Source organism: Antennarius striatus, chromosome 10, assembly GCF_040054535.1.
Source record: "Antennarius striatus isolate MH-2024 chromosome 10, ASM4005453v1, whole genome shotgun sequence".
Classification (NCBI taxonomy): Eukaryota; Metazoa; Chordata; class Actinopteri; order Lophiiformes; family Antennariidae; genus Antennarius; species Antennarius striatus.
Genome location: NC_090785.1, coordinates 7,570,723 through 7,591,230, shown reverse-complemented (window position 1 = coordinate 7,591,230; position 20,508 = coordinate 7,570,723). Strand labels below are relative to the sequence as shown.

Here is a 20,508-nt window from a genome sequence, read left to right as displayed (position 1 = left end):
CGAGGATTGCTTAGGACAGAGCAGTCGCTGGTGTAGGGGTAACTGAGGTTAAACTAAGCAAGGCATTTCAGACAGACGTTCTATCCCGAAGCTATTACAGCACAGAAACCATTCCTACAGTGAAACAAGAAACTGTACTGATATATTATGTCATCTTAAAAACGACAGAGCAGCAGACGAGTTCAGAGCATTGCTGTCTTACCTCAGCCATTGCTGGAGGGCAGACAGCACCACTTTGCACAGAGACCCGTGATGTTGAGCCTGTAAAAGAGAAGATAAAAATGCATAAGCTCAGAGCATCAATCGTGGTCAGAAAATAGGGATTCCATATGCAATCAATTTCCATGGTATCTTCACTCCCTACAGCACATATGACACTACTTCCCAATGACTTCCTTCACACTCACTAAGATACTCGATATGAGGCACAGGAAGATGGAGTAAGAAAAACGCTGTCACTGAGTACACGACAAACATGTGATATTTTCACATCTATTCCCTTTTTAAGTGGAGTGTCAGACATAATCGCCCCTTCATGTCTAAACCTCTCTGTTTCTCCTTATTTTTCATTTACTCTTTTTCTCGTACACACATACACACATTACCAGCTACCCTTCACGGAGCTCTACGCACACTTGTAAAGTTTGGATTTACACTTGTGCACTAAAAACAGCATGAGATAATCAAACGCATTAAAAGCACAAATGCTGAGGTCTTCAAAGTGTACCAGCAGTTGGGCTAATATAACCCATATAAAGTGGTGAGATGAAAAGTAGCCGTTTTGTGTGTAGAATTTAAACTACAAGGAAAAATCTGAGTTGACTCCAAGTTTCCATGAAACCATTAGGTGACACCTGGTTGTCACGAATGCTCCCGGACCTCCTTTGGTGATTCTCTAATGAAAATTAAGACCTTAAGAAACCAATTTGCACTGTAAACACACCATGCAAATCTTGTTTACTATGATGGGGGTCTGCAGGCACAGGCCTTGGTTTCAGCACTGGGGATGATGCAGATCTAGGGAAACTCCTTGGACCACCACACACACACACACACACATAAACACACACAGTGCTCACCCTGCACCCACTGACTGCATGCACCCCCTGGGGAGTATGCCCACCTCCTGACCTCCTCCAATAGGGGGGTTGGAGGAGAGAGGGGGGGGGGGTCAAAGGGAATTTAACACAAGGGTCCCACATTCCTTCAAGGTGATAATTGATGTAGCTGCTGGCAGGGGGTCACCAGGCGCAGGGTAAACAAGCAATGATTCCTGGTGCACACCCTCCCCCCCATTGCCACCCCGCTAAACAGTATGCATGACTGTGACCGGGGTAAATTATGCCATCAAGCCTGGCATGACATTATGTCACCCATCACAGTTAACTGTGTCTGCATGGTGTCAGAGCTCCAAGGTTCAAACTAAGCCATCAGCCAGACAAGACACTACAGAGACACACTGTCAAGTGCAAGCTAAAGGCTAGCGGCATCGAGTAAATCATTAGCTAAGCAGGAGATCAAGTCAGAAAGACAAGGCTGAAATGGCAAATCTGTGTCACCTCCGCTGTCACTCTACAAACTTAGCACTATTGAAAGAGAAAGAGGTTTGCTCCGTTCTCCAGTCCAGGTCTGATTCCCTCTAGCCTACTCCTTTTTCTCATTGCAATATCCACAGCGGTACGTCTGGAATATTCTGTTACATGTTTCCTTTATAGGAGTTAGTAGAACAGAAGTCTGCATCTGTGCATTCAACAATTGAGTTCTAACTAAATTGACACTGTTTCAGCACACAAAAAAGCAAAGTAATGCTAAAAAACAACGGATTCCAATTAAAAAAGTATCAACGAGACTACTGAAGGGAGTGCAATGGAGTTTGTGTTCGTTCCACCTCTATGACCACTGTGGAAGTTGTAACAGTGCCAAAAGGTACATCTGTGTGAGCAGGAGGTTGAAAGACATGTTGACAACGAAATCACTCATACCAGAAGGCCTAGTCTAACTCAGAGAGGAGGAACATCAACTAAAAAAAATCAACAAGTTTACCAGCTTGTTGGTTTGGATAGTTTCTTGGTATTTGTTGTCAATTAACTAACTTGCAAACCATCTACTTAAATAAATATTTTGCACCTGGATTGTGTGTTTTGTTAGTGGTGGTTATTTTAGATAAGGTAAGGACCTGGCAGTGCCATTATTTCCTGGTTTCAGGCCACATGTGGTCTACCCCCAACCCACTAGGCTTGGGGAGGTTATAAAAGCAGAGGGGGTGATTAAGAAGCAGGAATAATGGCCTCCACAAAACTAGGAATGTGTTTAACTGCTACAACAGCTCTGGAATTGTTCTGAATCAAACTACCGTGTCGATATCAGGACTTTTTCTTGCTGCTCTACAAGACTGACCATTAGACAGGTTCTAAGGTGATTCCCAAAAGAGCTGGTACTGGGAAAACCCGAGAGGATAGTTCAGAATGTATTTCAGGTTTATGACTTGTCTGAGGGTGACCCCTAAGAAACAAGGTTGGGTTTATCTAGAGCTGTGTCAACCCATCCATCGGACATTGTCAAATTTGTCAGATCACTGTAAATCCAGGATTAGAGGAGTCAAATATACAAACACTTTCACCTGTCCCCTCTTTCTCAATATTCAGACACGCAAAGAAGAGGGAGAAGTAACCGTCAGCTGCTGCCTGCCTGTTAGGTATGTCCAAACCCCAAACCCCATCACTTTCCTTATTACTGGAGCGTCATGGCTTTTCAGAGCTCTGAGCTTTATCTGGGATTTCACATTTCCCAGCCTGCCACTTGACATGGCTCAACCAGCTGCCAGCAATCAAGTAGCAGAGGGCAGCAGTGTGCCTGGTTGAGTCTTCAGGCTGCACCTTGATTTGAGAATTGCACATCATGGCCACCGGCTCTGGTAAGCTTCAGTAATTACAAGCCACACATCCAGTCGTACTTCCAAACCTATTTCTACCCCATATCATACATTGACTTGGCATAATGGGTAGAGGGGGGAAGGATACACACAGATAGTGATGGTTACAGGCCAGAAGTGAATTGTACGGATGTGTATCTGTGCTTGAAAAGGCATAAATTGTGTAACAGTGTTAAAATGTCAAGTGTGAATGGTCTGTCAGGCGTCCACACTGTAAAGTTTGCAGCACAGAGCACACTTGCATGTGTTTTCATGCATATCTGCATGGATATACATGTGCACATGCATCTGTAGTGAACACATTGTATGTGTGCAGGACTAATTGAGATGTAAGCAAAAAAGTTGCCTTTAAAGTTGCCAATAAATATCCTGCCAGTAATGTTAAACACCTGCCCATAAAGCCCAGAGGAATGCTAAATGAAACCGAGTTTCAGAACCTGTCTCCTGTCTGGGCTCTCAAGTCAAGACAGCAGGATTTGTAATGGCTGTAACCAGGATTATTGAGTTCAAGCAGAACAGCCAGGAGGCAAGAAAAAAACCATGACATGGTCTGCAACACTGTGCTTCCTCCCTCTAATGACACATGAGTGTTCCAATCTACGTTACACAATAGTCCAGATTATCCCAATGAGTTAGTGAAGGACTGATGCCGCCAGGTTTGGCATCAGAAACATGACAAAACTCATCATGACAGGAGTTTTACCACCACTGTTACAGCTGAGTGATCAAAGCTCCTGGTGGAATGTGGAGTAACGCTGGTGAACACATGGATATTTCAACAATAAACTGTTCCCAGTCTTCCTTGTGAGAGTGATAAAGGAAGACATACGATTACTGTAACTCAAAACATGGCCTCTGACCTTCTTGCCCCAACACCACAAGCATACCCCTAAAACACCCCATACACACGCACACACAAGGCAATAAAGCACACATGCCTACACATGCACAAAGATAACTGCACACACATACATCCACAAAGAGCAGTGTCAGGGCAGGAAGAGGCTCTCGCTGCGCTTTGGAGCCTCCAGGATGTAAAGAGAGCATCTGACCCCAGATGTCTTGGAGCTGTCGTTTGGCCTCATCTCTGGTTTCTATTCCCTAAACTCCTGACGCCTTCCTCTCACTGCACCTGTCGGGTGCCAATAGACCCCCTGCCCAGACCCTTTCACCACAGAGAATATATGGCCTTGCTCTGCGGTCCAGTCTGACTAATTGCCACTGAACGCCGCAACAGGATGGAGCGTTTGGCTGCTATTGCCACCGGGAGGCCCAGTTCAGTGGTCCTCCCTCTTTCTGGTGTCCCTTCTATTCCTCAGCAAGTGCCAGATAAGGCTGACCGAGCATGAGCAGTTACTCCAAGAGTCACAAGCTGCCCCTTTCACTGCAAAGATTAAGCACTGCTGTCTACACGCAACCATGAATAATGAAGCTATCACCTCAGACAGGCAGGCAGCTGCACTGTGAGTTATACACACCAGTAATCCCATAGGCTGCTGCACACACGTGCAAAATGTATATGTACAGTAGCAGCAGCACAATGTAGCTCATACATTATTTCACACTGAAGAAGACTCACTTAGAGCCAATTAAAGTCTTATTGGCCTCAGGTTCAAGAATAACATCTTCAGTTTAGCTTTATTATTATCTTACAGTAGAACAGTTTATTGACGTGACAAGCTAAGGGGCCCTGGCGTTAATAAGCGTTGGTCCCACTACACACTAATTTCACCCAAGTGCTTTTGGGAACAACTTCAAGTAACACTGTTGTACATTCAGCCTATAGATAATGCTGCTAATAAAAAAAGGGTCAAATAAAAAATTCAACCAGTCTTCACCATTCATCTCAAACTGAAAATATCACTAGACTGCCAATAGAAATAGTGACACGGTCACGTCAGATACTTCACCATGAAAGGGTTTCACTGAAGGAGGGATGGTGCAATGAGGTAGATATTGTAAGTGTGTTTTGGATTTGTGAATTGATCATTCTTGAGTCATATAAACTCAAGGAAACATCGGCTTTGAGCTCTTCTCAGACAGAAACATTCTCTCGCTCAGGTGCACCTAGAGAGGAAGCACTAGGTTCCCTCATGCTCATTGATCCTGCTTAGCAAGATAAAGGGAATGCTGCAGCTCTGCTGCCTCTCTAAAAAAAACACTTTCCTCCTTCAAATCAACTTTGTATGAATGTTGTGTTCATTCTATCGATCTATCTATCTATCTATATCTATTTATCTGTCATTTGAGACAAGAATAAGTGATATGAATAAATCCCTCCCTCGTAGACACCACGTGACTCCAGCTCTTTGAGTCTGGACGAACAGCAGGGTCTGTCAGAGCCTCCCTGGTGAGGACGGCGCTCACACGCTGGACGGACACAAATAGACGCCATTCGTGAGGACGACTTTAATGCCACACAATTACACATCGAACTTGGTGAACTTTATCACATCCGCATGTTTTGGTTTTTTTTTTTTGTGTGTGTGGGTTTTTTGGGTTTTTTTTTTTTTTTTTTACGAGTTGTTCAAATCACTCTTTGTGGAACGCGTTCAGATTATGAATACATAACGCACAAGAGCGCGCTGCCATCACCGCACGGATTTCACTCCTCTCTCTCCTGCACTTGCCATTCAAAGCACAACAATGATGCCGTCGGTTCCACCGCGCCATGCGCATCATCCCGCTCTCAGGAGCGGCGCGACACTGACACAGTTCCTTACGCAGTAAATCTGCTCGCCTCTGCTATGCGCTGCGTCACCGGCTCCTATGAGGGATAAAGTATGGCACCATATTTGAACTTGCGTGAAAGAAAGTGGCAGAATGCAAGCACTCAGTCAGTAGTTGACTCACTCAGCCTCCAGCACGTCTGCGTGTCTCGCCTGCGTGGCGCTCCTCTGAGTCCTCCTGTGAGCATCAATTTGTAGAACCAGTGCAAAGCATCCTCCTGTACAGAACACCGGTCCTGGACATCCTAGACAGCACGTCCTGCGACATATTTTTAGTTTGGACCTGCTGATGTCACTTCCTGCTTGGGTAATAGTCTGTACAAATCACCACAAGGATGTGAATGAGGGTTTCGAGAGCTGTTATAGACAGGTTTTTCAAGGTCACGAAGAAGGCAAGTTCACAAGGTCATGAAGAGGCGATATTTCCATTCATGGACAGTCTTTAAATGACAGCTGTGATCCAATCTGGTTCATTCAAACTGCGTGTTACTTTTATATAACCAGCTACATCCGCATCAACCACCGATCATGCGCCTGGGGTTTTATATCCTGATGTAGGCTACTGTGCGTGTGGCCATGATTATGCAATTATATCACTGGTTGTTCAGACTCCTCTATGAAGATATGGTCAAACACACAAGGCATTATAAAAGCCAGAGTTTATCACAAAAAGACACCAGTTGATGATAAATTAAAATAATAGGATAAATAAATATAGGTTTGTGTTCATTTTCAGTGTAAATCAAAATCCACAGCTATTTTTTGGACTTTATTACTGCTTGTTTATTACTAGTGTTTATTACTGGCTGGTTTGGACATGTCCAGAGGAGAGATAGTGAATATATTGGTAGACGGATGCTCAGTTTTGAACTACCAGGCAGGAGGCCTAGAGGAAGACCACAGAGGAGGTTTATGGATGTAGTGAAAGAGGACATGAAGGTAGTTGGTGTGAGAGAAGAGGATGCAGAAGACAGGGTTAGATGGAGGCAATTGATTTGCTGTGGCGACCCCTGAAGGGAAAAGCCGAAAGAAGAAGAAGATTACTCACTGTTACTGCTCTGGGGGTGTCTTTTGACTCACATTCAAGATATCATGTCAGAATTATATTTAATAAAGGCGCAGCCAATAAATATTCTTGCTTTTTGAGGTAGACTGATTGCTCATTTCTGAGGAGGCGTAGACAAGCTGAGGTGATGTGCAAGACGGGTGATGGAAGCCGGTCTGAGAAGTGACAGCCAGGCCCAGCAACCCATCTGTGATCTTCAGAGGGTCTCCTCTTACCAACATCCTCTTGCAGGCCCCTGTGATAGATGACCATCAGCATGCCTATACTGCACAATATTTCAATTTCCTACTCAGGAAGAAGAGTTTAAGGGGTTGAGTGAAGTTCAGAGGCACAGTGTGGTGCCTCCAGCTGACACCAGCCCCCAGCCTCATGCCAAAAACCTGAGATCCAAACATTCAGCTGAGAACATTCCTGAAACCAGGTCCTCTTTGTGTCAACAAAACACCCTGCAGTAATCATCCTGCTTGACAGACAGCAGCTCAAGGAATAATGGTAACAGCATCTGTGGGAACATTACACAGATACAATATCATTAAATCATTAAAAGTGTACAGGTTTAGGCTGGGATTGGATTCTGGCACTGATGTGACTTTTGGATGAGGAATACACATCAAAAAGTCAGAAATCTACCTTAAGAAACTAAATTGATAATATTGTAAAATTATTGATACACTAGACAAGAATTTGCATTTCCTGAGCACAGAAGGTGATACTTGACCATGAAAACAACAATTTTACTCCCTTTTCTAACTTCACTCAGGCCATCAACCAGATCCCACTGTGTCTCCTGTCTCAAAAAAAGAAAATCACAACAAACACTAGTTGGCTGTCGATCTTGTAGAAAACCCGAGGGCTGAGACATCATCAGAAAAAAGAAAAAAATGTATGTGGATTCAAGCTGCCTGACACTTTGTTTTCTATTTCTGTTCTGTTAGCATCTTTCTGCACTTCTTGGTTTCCACTGCCTTTCCGTTATAAACACCATCTCTATATAAAGATTTATGAAAAATACCTAAACAAAAAATGTTCAACTTTTGCCCCGGTTCGAGCTACATAATTTTCATATCATCTTATTTTTCACAAATGATTAAAATGGTCTTTTTTTGTATTACAAACACAAAGCATAATGAAGTTGTTCTTGTTTTTGTTACATGGATTACCCATATTTATGTCACGGCGATACAAACAAACAGGATTATGTGCATTGTGTCAGCTTGTGTAAGGCAGGCAGATGTATGTGTAGGAGCTTGTAAACGAGTATGCATGCATGTGTACAGTATAGTGTTTCGATAGGAAGATGCTTTCATGTAGCTCTGTTGTGAGGGTCTCCAATTGGTCGGATTATTCAGAGGGCTGTAGCAGGCAGGAGGAGAGGCTGCGAGACAGGCAGTGCTACCTAGTGGTCGAAGAGGGGTGTGTGTGGTGCAGATGGGAGGGCACTACAGATGGATACATGTACAAAAACACACTTTCTATCATCCTTATTGACATGTAAACACTTCAGCTTAGGTAATTCTGTCTTTTAGGTATTTATCTCCCTAAAAGCACGTCCCATACCTCTGAACTGTTTGATCTAATGTCCTCGATAGATGGTTAAACATATAGGTATTCCCAACAACCTACCCAAATATTTGAGATCATGCTTTTCAAACAGTTTTTCACACATTTGTGATGTCAATCCAGCCCCTCCACCCCCCACCCTGTTGCCAAACCCTTCAACTAAATGCCTCAGATGCTAACTTCAAAATCATGAGACCTGTAAGTACCTGAACTTGGGAAATGAACATTCTAATGTTTGTCAATATTTTTAAACCTAGGATCAACCAAAAAAAAATTGCAGAGACAGACAACAGGAGGAGCTTGTTTTGAGAGGGGGCTGGATATACGGTAGATGGGTGGGCGGAGCCGGTCAACAATTCTGGGTGAAAAAAAAAAGTACATATAGACACATGAACACCCTAAAGCGGGGTGTACTAGGGCCCCAGTTCTATCAGAGCCGCGGTGTATTTTTCCTTGAAGAGGATTAATAATGAATTACGGCACTCCCCCACCCCAAATCTAAAAAGATATTCATGCATGCTAGTGCATCCATTATTTATAGTGTGCATAGAGGCTGGCTAGTGGTGGCCACATGCAAGTGGGAGGGATGTAAGGATAAAATGAGGAGGTGGGGGTGTTTCCCCCCGAATGAAGCTTTGAGGCTCTGGAGGCAACATCCGCCCATTGTAGTTCGGCTGTAGCTGAGTGGGGATGGGATGGGGGCTGGATACGGACAAATAGGAGGAGGTGGGGGATAAGGGAGTCTTGCTGCCAGACAGGCAGCTCCTGCATAGAGAGAGGGTCGCCAAGTGTTCTTGGGGGAGGGGTGAATTAAACAAATACATACATGATAAGAAATAATCGTGCCAGGGAGGGAGGACATGGTGGAGACAAAGAGGCTAAAAGGGACACTGTGGGGAGGCTGGGTCATTCAGACAGGCTTTATTGTCTGCACAAACCAATTCTTGGCCAAACTGACAAGGGAAAAGTTTCTTGGGAAACTTCCTTCAGATGTGATTGTGACCTGACAGTTTTATGTCAGCCTCACAACGATGATGCTCTCATGCAGAACTTAACTGAAGCATTTTTACTTTGTCAGGATATCGGGAAGCGAAATCAACTTGAGAAATATGATTGTGCTCTTCTAGTAATATCAATGGCAGGTCTAGCACATAATAATAGGTAGCAGTGGGTGATGTGATTTGATCAGCATTACAGAAGTTTAAGCAGTGGAAGCAAAAGTATAAAAGTAAAAATGTGAAATTGTGTGTGCGCGGGCGGGGGTGTGGGGGGTGTGGAGTGAAACATAAAGATAGTGAGACAAGGCTGTGCCCTTTTCATGTGAGCAGCATGCCAGGTATGTGGTGAAGAAGTGAAGAAGGAAGCAAGGCAAGTAGAGTGATAAGATAAAGCAGAGCATGAGCCAGATGAGCTTTCTACCCTACTGATCCCCATATTAGCATAGATACAGTCACCGGCATAGCAGGGAAGCAGTGTTACGGAGGTGACAGCTGGGCCGCGACTCCCCAACTCATCTCCACAGATATCAGCGGGGCCAAGCAGCTAAATCATACACATGGCTCATCTAAGACACGTCTGCAGTGCATGACTTTTTACCAACAAGCTGACACCTTTAGTTTTCACTTTCATTGCTTTGGATATGCTTAAAATGTAGAAATGAAGCACTCTTTTAAAATTCTGTGCAGTTAAATAGCTGCACTGTCTGCATTACAGCTTCTTCAACAAATTGCATGACTTACAGATAATTCTAGAAAGGTTATGTAGAGCACTGTGTTTATGTATTTCCTTTGTGCACGTATGAACATATCTGCCTGAGATGTGGTCACATCTACACCAAGAGATTATCAATGTGGCTTTACACAAACCTGTTTCAATAGGATTGCCCTCCCATTTCAGAGCGTTGGATTGACACTGTATCCCTGACATGCTGGTGAAGCAAATCCCCTGGTATGGATGGTTGTACCATAAATGGATCAAATAATGTTACATGAACTGCAACTGTTGTTCCTGACAATGCAAGTAACAGCTACTGCCAGACACCTATTAATGGCAAACATGCAACATGTTTCTCAAAAACTAGCACCGGAGGCAAAGACCTCCCAGAAGGGACAATCTGCATTATGCAAACATTGCATCCTTTGTTCCCCCAACAAACACAAGGTGAAACACTTAAGTGTTTTTAATACCGAAACCTCAACCACACACAGGAAAAACCATAAACATTGGAATGATGTCAAAACAACATTGAGGTTTGACTGTTTTAATTTTCCACTGCTCAACGTATAAATGGCTCCTGCAACATTTCCTGCACCCCTGTGATTTTTATGACAAATACAACAGCAGTTTAATTATACATGCGACCACCGCCGTAAAAGCAGAACCATTAACTACCATCTTGTTAACACAGAGGACCTGTCTTGAAAGTGCTAGAATGGCATTTTTTAAAATCTTTTCACCCGGTGTGGTTCTGTTGTGGCAGATTGGCACTGTTGGGAGCAAATTTAAAGATGAACGTGGCAGGGCATACACACCTCCTTTGTGTGTGTGTGTGTGTGTGTGTGTGTGTGTGTGTGTGGGGTCTCAATGGATGTGAATAGTGGCCACTCAAGTTAACATTGATGACCAGTGGAAAAAGCCTGTATTTCATGTTTATATTTTACTAATATTTCCATATGTGTTATATTAGATTCAATTTACATATTTACATATACTGTATTTGAGCTGACTGTCTTCCAGAAGATGATGGTGGTCGTGTGAAACCTCACCGAGAGAGTTGCCAAGCAAGTTACCACCATTAAAAACTACTTTCATCAACACAACGGGGACATTTTAACAAAAGTGTGCCTCAAAAAGATGAGACCTTAAGCAATGCATAGAAATGTTTGCAGATATCTATGACCTACATTTATTTGAGCTATTGGGTTGCAGAGCAAAAACTAAAACACAGAATATTCCAAAGACTTTCAGATCACCCTACAGCTGTGTGGACACATGAAGAAAGGTGTTATGGATCTCACCCTCTAGTGTGTCCAAGAAGAAACATTTGAAGCCTCAAAATAAGAGTGAACTTCCAACCTCTTCCTGTAGAGGTTTTGGTTAAGTTTCAAAGGCTTCCTGGTTTTACGTTACTGACCAAACATGGCCCAGCTGTACACAAAAGTGGCCATTTTCATTAAGACCCAAAGGAGGCAGAGGGGGATCAGACACCCCATGACGTAACCAAACATCCCAGTCAAAAGCAAAGCGAGCAGAGCCGACGCTATTGATGTTATTACTTGCTTAAACGGGTCAGCGTTCACTCATACAATATCACATAGAGCACTGAGTGTGTAATAGTTTAAACCCAGAGAACTACAAAGTTTGCTACTGCTGTGAAGTGGAGGAGCTATCTGACTATTCCATCCTATGATCTTTAATTTTATCTTCAAGTTATCCTTACAGCCTGAAGAGAATGTGCCGTTCTCTTGAATGAGAGACAATCCCACCAAGTATCATGTGCTAAGAGATGTATAGTCCTATGTTAAACCAATGGGAGGAGACCTGGTCACCCACTGAATCCATTATTCCTTCTCCTGTCCATTGTCCTACATCCCGCCTTATGTGTCTGAAGTGGCTTTACAGACATGTTAAGAGAAAGGAGCTCCGGAATGAGCTAACTCAATTATCATGGCAACTGGCCCTGCTCTTTAACATGTCAATAGGACTGGTCCCGCATGCATAATTTTGCTGTGTCATTGTGGTGGACTCTGCCTTTCTCATCAACAAAAAACTCAAACCGCAGGCACAGGAGCCTATTGTCATGGATGCATCCATCTGGATCAAGGCCATTAGAGGATATTTGCACTTCCTCTGTGGTTTCTGGCTCTTTTTGACATGCGGCAGAAGGAGAAGGCATCACCCACTAGCGCCGGGCCGATTGAGTTGCAGATTGACCAGAGGGACAGTGAAGGGCAGTCGGCAGGATGGCGCTTCTGTCAAACTCTCCTGTCAAAACCAGTGATGGACACCCACGTGGGGGCTGGTAGCTGGCCTGTGGTTTCTGAGGTCCTATGGCAATTGATGGGTCATGACGAGGCAGGCGCCGCGGTTTCATTCTTTTGTCCCTGAGGATGTTGGAGGGTGTATCAGAATGTCAGAGGGTCTTGGCTACAGCACACTTCTGGTGTCAACTGCCCACGATATACAACTGTTTCCTTGCCTGCCCAAAGGAAGAAATATATTCCAGTGGCTGTGATGCACAAGTCTACCAACTGCTCAAAAGTAATAAATGCCATTTTTCCCTTTGCGTGCAACCTCAAAGTATGAATAAAACATGAACGTATAGCACCGATATACAGGAACCAAAAGCTCAAAGGTAGGGCACAAACAATCTGAACACAAATGCATAAATGATATCTTTTGAAGTGAGGTAACCATGCTGATAAGTCACAGAGAAAGGTCTGATGTGGTTAACACCAAGGTATCTACAGGGACCTCAAATGCATATTTGTGCACATGTGTGCATTTCTGCACCGAGGTGAGGGAAATGATTCATGGTATAAGCGTAGATCTCTAAACACATAGAGAAAAACAGCTGTCAGACGCACATCAAATAGAACCAATCAGCTTCAACGCATAAACACCCTCAGCTGTCAATCACTTCCCCACCATATGTAACTTATACGCTTGTCGCTGCGTATGCAGCCTCTCTGAGCTGTGTTGGAATGCTGACAGGGCAGAGATATATATCTTGATTTGATTAAGCCTCAGAGTTGACGGTCTAACCGCTGGAGCCAATATCAATTTGGGTGGGTGGGCAGGGAGACTGTTGCAATGGAGGAGAGGTGGGGGAGAAGGGGCAAAGTGTGATGGCAAGGGGGGGCTACCTGTGGCCCTGGCTCCAACTGGTAGTAATTTGGAACAGACTGTTCCCAATGTGTTCATTAGGTTGTGATTGGGCTGAGCGCAGGTGGGGAGGGACTGCCCTGCCTGACGCTGAATAGTCCTGATTGTGCCCAGCATAAAACGCCATCTGTTTCAATGAGGGAATGAGGGAGAGACAGAGAGAGACAGGCGGAAGGAGGGAGGGGGGAGCTACCGGTGAAAAGTCAGGTTTTATGATGTCTGGACAAATTTGTGTACTAACAAGGGGACACAAAATTGAAAGGAAAGGACAAGGACAGTACAGGGATGTTTACATCTCTCTCGCTTGTCTTAAATCCACTGTGAGTGAATTAAAAGCACGGCCATGCCTGGTAGTGTGTAAATCTTTAAATCTGAAAAGTAAGTGATTGACTGGGTGTGAAAGTTAGTGCCACATTACTGGGAAATTATTTTACACAAAATGTGAAATGTCACCTATTTCTAGTTTAAATGGCAGATTTGGGTCTAGCTGTGGTTTGTCAGACAGATGACGAGACAAGGAGATCAGAGATGGGGCAGCAGGGTTTTTTTTTTTATGGGCTGCCTCCTTCTAGGAGACCCACACAAATGTCAGTCAAGCTGTTTGCACTTAGGTATACACTGTCTGCCTTGCTGTAAACACGACTAGAAATAAAAATATCTTCTTCCTCAGTCGACCTCTATTAATGTCTCATCTCTCCCTTCTCTCTTTCCTGCTCTGTCTCTTTTTCTGTGTCTCTGCAAGGCCCTGGGAAGAGGAATAAAAGAGCAGAAGAGAAGAAGGCCACTGTTTGCTGCTCGACTTTTGAAGCGTCTTTATCGGGCTTGGCAGCGTGGTCCTGCGTGTCCAAGCCTCGTCGTGCTTTTCATCCTTTGTGCTGTCCAAGGTGTGTCCAATGCACTAGGGCTTTGTGTGCGGAGGGAGACGACACATCACATTCTGTCTTCTGTCCCAAGCTGGGGGGATGGGGGTATTGGGGGGCTGTATAACAGAGGAAGGGGGGGGGGGGACAAAAAGCAAACTTGCAGAGGGCCACAGCTCTTTAAAGCTGTTAGGCACAAAGCCTTACAAAGCGTTACTTCATGTAGAGTTGCACCAGATGTAATTGCGGGGTTTCTTGAGATAGAGAATCATATGCGATGCTAAGCCCCACCTCGACGCCATGAAAGGGCTGCAACAGGGGTCGAGCAGAAAAGTTGGCTTCACTTTGAAGCACAATAAACAAGTGAGGAAAGAAGTTATTATAAAGGTCCTGGTAGAGATGTACCACTCGCTGCCTCAGAAGGGGTATTTTCATGCACGGAACTGAATAGATGCAGGAGGACTGCCTGGAAGTTGGGCAGGTTGGAAACCCTACCGAACGATTCACAAGTGATTCTCCTTCACTTATTCAGCTTCCTGGGCTCTTATGGGTCCTTTCAAGTCATAGCACTGCTGTCCAAAGAAAATTATGTAGCTTTATTGTTAATAGGCCCAGAGATTTAAAAAGCAGGCACAGTGCATGGCAGGTATGGTTAGGGTATAGTCTTCTTGATTAACTCTACTGGTCCTCACCTGTTTCCTGTGACCTCCTGCTGAGACGGTACAGGTGTCGCGTGTGCATTTTTTAGTGTGTTCCAGGGCATAAACACTTCCAGATTCAGATTTGTTTACGTATCTGGCTCATAGTTCATTGTAATTCATTGTGCGTGTGCGTGTGTGCACACGTGTGTGTGTGCAGTAGTGTACGTGCACATGCGTGTTTGTCTTATTGACAGTGAGGGGTGATGGGTGTGGAGGAAAGGGTGGTGCCATGTCTTTTGGCTTGCAGATGGGGTTCCTGCAGGAGGGACACGCCCCGGTGTTTTTTCAACACGGAGATGAAGGCTAACATGGCGGCGGATCCATTTTTGCATCTTAAAGGTTCAGCAGATATTTAAATAGTCAGAGAACAGAAGGTTTGTATTGTGTGTTCACGTGTCATGTCCAAAGGCCTCCCGCTAGCTCTGTGGAAACTATGGCGTCAGTATCCTCAAGGTCAAGGCTTAGATATCTTCTGAGCACGACGATAGCATATAAAAGCACCTCATAGCTCTCATCTTACTCAAGAACTTGTGTTTGTTTTATAGACTTCTCTTTTTTTTTGCCACAGTGGATCAGAACTACTTTTCTGCAGTGAAACAGTCCATGCTTGTTCTATACTAGCAGAATTACAATGGCGACTTGGCAAAGTGAAACCTCGCCCGTGATTAGAGTGGAAATGAAGGATCTTGTGTATATCCAAGTGGTATTAAATGGTACGTGGTAGAGCATTGAAATGAAAGCCTCACCCGGTACTCCTTTACATATCGATAAATAGGTGTTCCCCTTAAATGGAATACTTCAAAACAGAATTTTTGTTGTTGAGTTGTTGTTGTTTTTTTATATATGAGTGACAACTTGCATGCAACACCAACACAGACGAAATATATGAAGCCTTGACAAAAGAAATTGAATTTGTAATTGAACTGGAATAAAGCACCTGAACATGTTGCCTATCGTTGTTTTGTAATGGCTGTCATTAATGCAGATGGCAGTGGATAAAAATAGACACAACATTCAAACACACACATTGTAATAAGGTGCACAAAATTCAGTGGAGGTAAGAACGCTCAGATGCACGGCATTCACTCGCCACTACAGCCTGCATGTATGTGAAACTTTTGGATTGGCTTTAACTGGCCTGTATCCCTCCACATGTACGACCTCTTCTCAGATCACAGAACAAAGCGCGAGGGTCACCCAGAATGTGTCAGAGGTCACGATATCCCAAAGGTACCTTGAGTCTCATCCGAAAACCTCTCAACATTTTTCAAAGCCCTCCTGCTGCCCAGGCCCTCATCAGCGAGTGGCCCCTGTGGCCCGGTGCACCCTCACACCACCCCGCACACCTCTCGGGTGGATGAAGGGGTAACCTAGGTGCATCACCCGGAGCCCCCAGTACGAGACGAACACACTTGATCTGTCCAAAACCAGCCTCAGACCCTGTAGGGGGGCAGTAAGGATGCTAAGGGGGCAGAAACACATATGAGGGGCAGGTTTCATCTTCTCCATATTTCACAAAGGTTTTTTTTTTTGCCCAGTCTTACTAACCAGAGGGTTTCACCCCGGAAGAAATAATTAGTCATAACTCACAATGCACTGTTTTTAGGCTCATATTTTATCATATTATTTAAGCACATTACATACACAGTCACTCAAATCTCAAATGTTCCATCATCACAGACCCTGTAGCAGAGCAGCATTAAAATATTTCGTTATGCTTGGAGTGTTTCCTTATATTTCCCACTCTTGACATGAAATTCTAAAGACCATCAACACAATAAGGACTACTGGGGGAAATCATTATAAAAAGACAGGAATATCACTCATTTTAATTCTGCATTAATTTGATGTCTCTGAAAATGTCCATGATAAATGGGCTTTGATAAAGTGACATGGTTAAAATCGGCTAAGCAGAAAATCAAAACCACCTTCCCAGTGTCTGCCCAGTCAACCAGCAATCAATAGAATCTCTGTCTTTCACTATTGCAGACAATTACAACACTGGTGCAGCCCTACCTCACATAAGGAAAGAGACTTTATGGCTCACAGAGAAGCTGGAAAAAAATGTAGGTGCTCTATCTCTCAGCAGATTATACTACGTCTGAGATGAAGGTTTGAAAGGAACAAGTGCAGCTCAGTTAAACTAGCTAAACGGGTGAGAATTAAGATGTTGCAGCGTGGGATGAGGCAGTTATGCATACATAACATGTTGAGGCTGGGACCCCCTACTGGGGAGAGGCACGACAAAGCCTCTCAAACACCAATACCTCTGGGACAGCTAATGATTAATTAGCTTGTGTCATTAAGTGAGGCAAATGTCACCCAAGCTTCCTGGGGAAGCTGTCACACCATGTGTAGACTACTCACAAGTTTCCCCCTCAGGTGTTGGTGAAGGGTGGGGGGGGAAGGGGCAGTAGAGCACTGTTATTAGGCGAATCCTGACATCTAGTGGTTCAAAAACAAACTGCATTAGAAAAAAAAAGCAAATGCAATGTTTACCTCTTTGTATCTTATTCAAAATACAGAAGAAAATCTTCTTGGCGCATATCATGAATAACAATTCTAATAATATTTCAGCAACAGGCAGGCTTCTGAATCCAGACTCACCTCCAGGATTACGTCCTGATCTCTGATCCCGTGTCACTAAATTGGTGAGGTGACCTCTGACCTTTAAATGCCATTCATCTCATTGACCATGGCATCAGAATTAAATTCCTTATGCTCGACTTTCCGAAGAAGTGTGAGCTGGCAAACTGTAAAACATATTTTATAAATAAGAATTTTCTAAAATAAATTAATAAAATATTGCGTTATTTCAAACTAAAAGGCAGACAATTTAAATTTTCTTACCATTAATCTGAGATGCAAGCTGGGAACGCAGATTTCCTTGCACATTGTCTAATAAATCCAGACAAGCGACGTCTCTGAAATAGCAGCAAAAATCAAGTTCCTTACTTTAAGTGCTATTTAAATTGTTTTCTTACGCAAATATCACTGGCTTTATCGCTGAACACAGCTTAATTTTCTTTCCATCACAGGATCAACTAGTCTGAATCTTATCAGGGTCAGCACTGAATCCTGGGCTGCTCTAAGACCAGTTGAAGAAGAAGTGAGAAGGCCCCGCTATTCACCAGGGAGTGGCAGAACAACGTGGAGAGGCTTAACACGCAAACAAACGCACACACAAACACACCTCATGTCTGTGCTCATTCACTTATTCACTCACTACAAGTGCTTGTGTACACACACACACACACACACACTCACGCACGCACGCACGCACACACACACACACACACACATGCACACACACACTATGCTTCACCCTCACAGAGACTTACGCATACAAAAGCACACCTGTCAGGGCCTTTCCACTGTGTGAGCAAAAGCAAAGAAGTCTTCTGCCCCCCTCTGTCTCTCCGTATGTGGCATCCCATGTCTGTTATATTAAAGCAAATCCATTCAGTTCCTACTTTCTTATCTAAAATAATGGCATGAGCGATTTTCACATTTAGGCAAGCAAGGACACATGCAGTCTCTCGCTCGTTCTGTGCTTAATGAATGGAATCGGATCTGGGCCCCCGTGGCTCTGGTCTAATCTGCCTTTGAAGATTTGTACAATTTCTCAATAAAAAAAAAAAAAAAACGAACCTCCTCCCACAGTCGTATTCTTTCGAGAAATACACCAGCAAATATCTGCTCACATTTATGTATATCATTAGTCATAGATAAAAGTGAGAGTGATGTCTGTGTTATTCACCTCCGCTGAAACGGCCCGAAGCTCTGCCAGGAGCCTCCCAATTGTGCCAGCTTACTGGTGTGTGACGTCCATTTGAGGGGGGGGGGGGTGAGGTGGGATGGAGGGGGGGGGGTGTCTGTCCAATTGAATGATTGAATTAAAGTGCACTTTGGTCCAGAGTGCTCTCTCTTTGCGACTTTGCACCATAACATGTCTTGTTCTAAAATAATTAGATTGAGGCCTTGGGTGGTGGAGTGGCCGGATCCGAAGTGGTCAAAAGAAGGAATGGTCTGGCTTTGAATGGAGGCCTCCCATCTTAAAAAAACACTTTATTTCTTTACACTTGAGGTTTGTTGTCTTTTGTGACTATTATCCTCATTCGCCATTTGCTTTCATGCAGCTGTACCCCTCTTAAAAAAGTCTTTGTGCCCCTACCATGAATGTGTCCATGGCAGGTAGCCCTTATTGCAAATTAATCTCCTGAAAGAGCCTCATAGAAGGACTTTTAAATTCTCCCCGAGCCACAGAGGGCTCATCATCAATCGAGCACTTCTCCCCTTTGTATGGCTGATGAGTGTGGTCCCCGGCCTGTGACAATGGCTGCCAAGTGTGGCAAAGTAATCACCTTTTGGGGAAAACACTAGTAATTACTTCTAAACTGTTTGGGCTTTGGAGACAACTGCTATCATGCAATCAAAAGAAAGTCTCTGTTTAGAGAGCAGTGCTGTGATGGTTTCTCTCAATCGTTTTGTCATCTGTTTGTTTACATAGATTTCTCTTTGCAGCTGCCCACTGCAATCCTGCTTCATCGTATGAATGTGTGTGTGTGTGTGTTTTGTCATTTATTTCTCCGTGTCTTCTGCATTATAAATCTACAGTATGTTCCTGACCAGCGTAAGCACGCATCGACCACGTTAATGCACAATGAAGAGAATTTCGTAGTTTGAAGACAATTTCGTAATTTCGATGACGCAATTGAACAAACAAGATTTTTCTATTTCTAAAGAACATGTCATTTACGCACGTTCCTGCATTCAAGACCTTGATTCATCCTCTCATCCTTATCGCACTGATGAGATCGCTTTTCTTCACTCTCGCTGCTATTACCACATGATGTGTGTGTTTCAGATTATTTTGGATTGGGAGTACAGCGCTATAATAGACCATCAGAAAGACAGAAAATAAAGAAACGGATGGAGAGAATAGCAAACCGCCTTCAAATAATAATGAGAATATTTTGCAATTGAGCTAATATTTTTATCCGCAGCTGGATTCTGAAAGTGTTATATTGTCTAGTTATTGCCTTAAAAGAGAACAAGATACTCCTAAATGCCAGACAGACAGACAGAAAGATAGGCAAAACAATTACTATTTGAATGTCACTATTATTGATTATTATTGAAGTACTTCAATGCTTTTTAAAAAATATTCGGGTTTTCAAAAGTTGTTTTAAATACTACCCAGGAATGTTTCTGTTTACTTTTCCCATGAGACTTGATTATTAAAATTAAAGTTGTTCTAGGTAGAGCTACACTATTTAAACGTTGGGGTATACATTGAGCCCCAAAAGAATAGAATAATAGCCTCAGTTGACACCGTCACAATCTATAAATTTAAAATGTGTTAATCCGCAACACAAAATTCAATCAAAAGTTTAAAATTTGTTCAGGTTCTGCTCCCCTTTTTCAGCCAAATGAAATATGTCCAAGACCACTGTGACAATTTTTATGGTTGGATCCTGGTGTTTTGTGTTCTCGATGACCTTTTCTGAGTGAATTGTTGGAGTTTAGCACTGAAACACCATTTGATGTACCGGCATCTTTTTATAGCATCAGGAAAGAAAATTGTGAAAATTACTATGACAGAGATGGTGAGACATTGTCATTCTGGTCTCGAAAAAAAATGCTGCAACAACAGGAAAATGTTTCCAACATAAAAGAAAATGTGCCTAGCATTTGAATTTTTCCTTCAGTCACTGAATCCATTGCATCCATTTTACTCTATGTAAATTAATAAAGTATAAATGATGTGTCAAAA

General features: G+C 43.4%; 1 long non-coding RNA gene across 2 annotated transcripts in view; it reads right to left on the bottom strand.

The window, feature by feature from the left end:
• The window catches only part of LOC137602278 (uncharacterized), a 69,601-nt gene extending 63,650 nt beyond the window's left edge, over window positions 1–5,951 (bottom strand). For both annotated transcript variants that reach the window (XR_011037146.1, XR_011037145.1), the window contains exons 1-2: window positions 5,786–5,951; window positions 203–261 (exon numbers count right to left, since the gene is read on the bottom strand). This is a non-coding gene — a long non-coding RNA (uncharacterized lncRNA). The remainder of the gene's footprint in view (window positions 1–202; window positions 262–5,785) is intronic.
• Window positions 5,952–20,508: the final 14,557 nt, after the last annotated feature.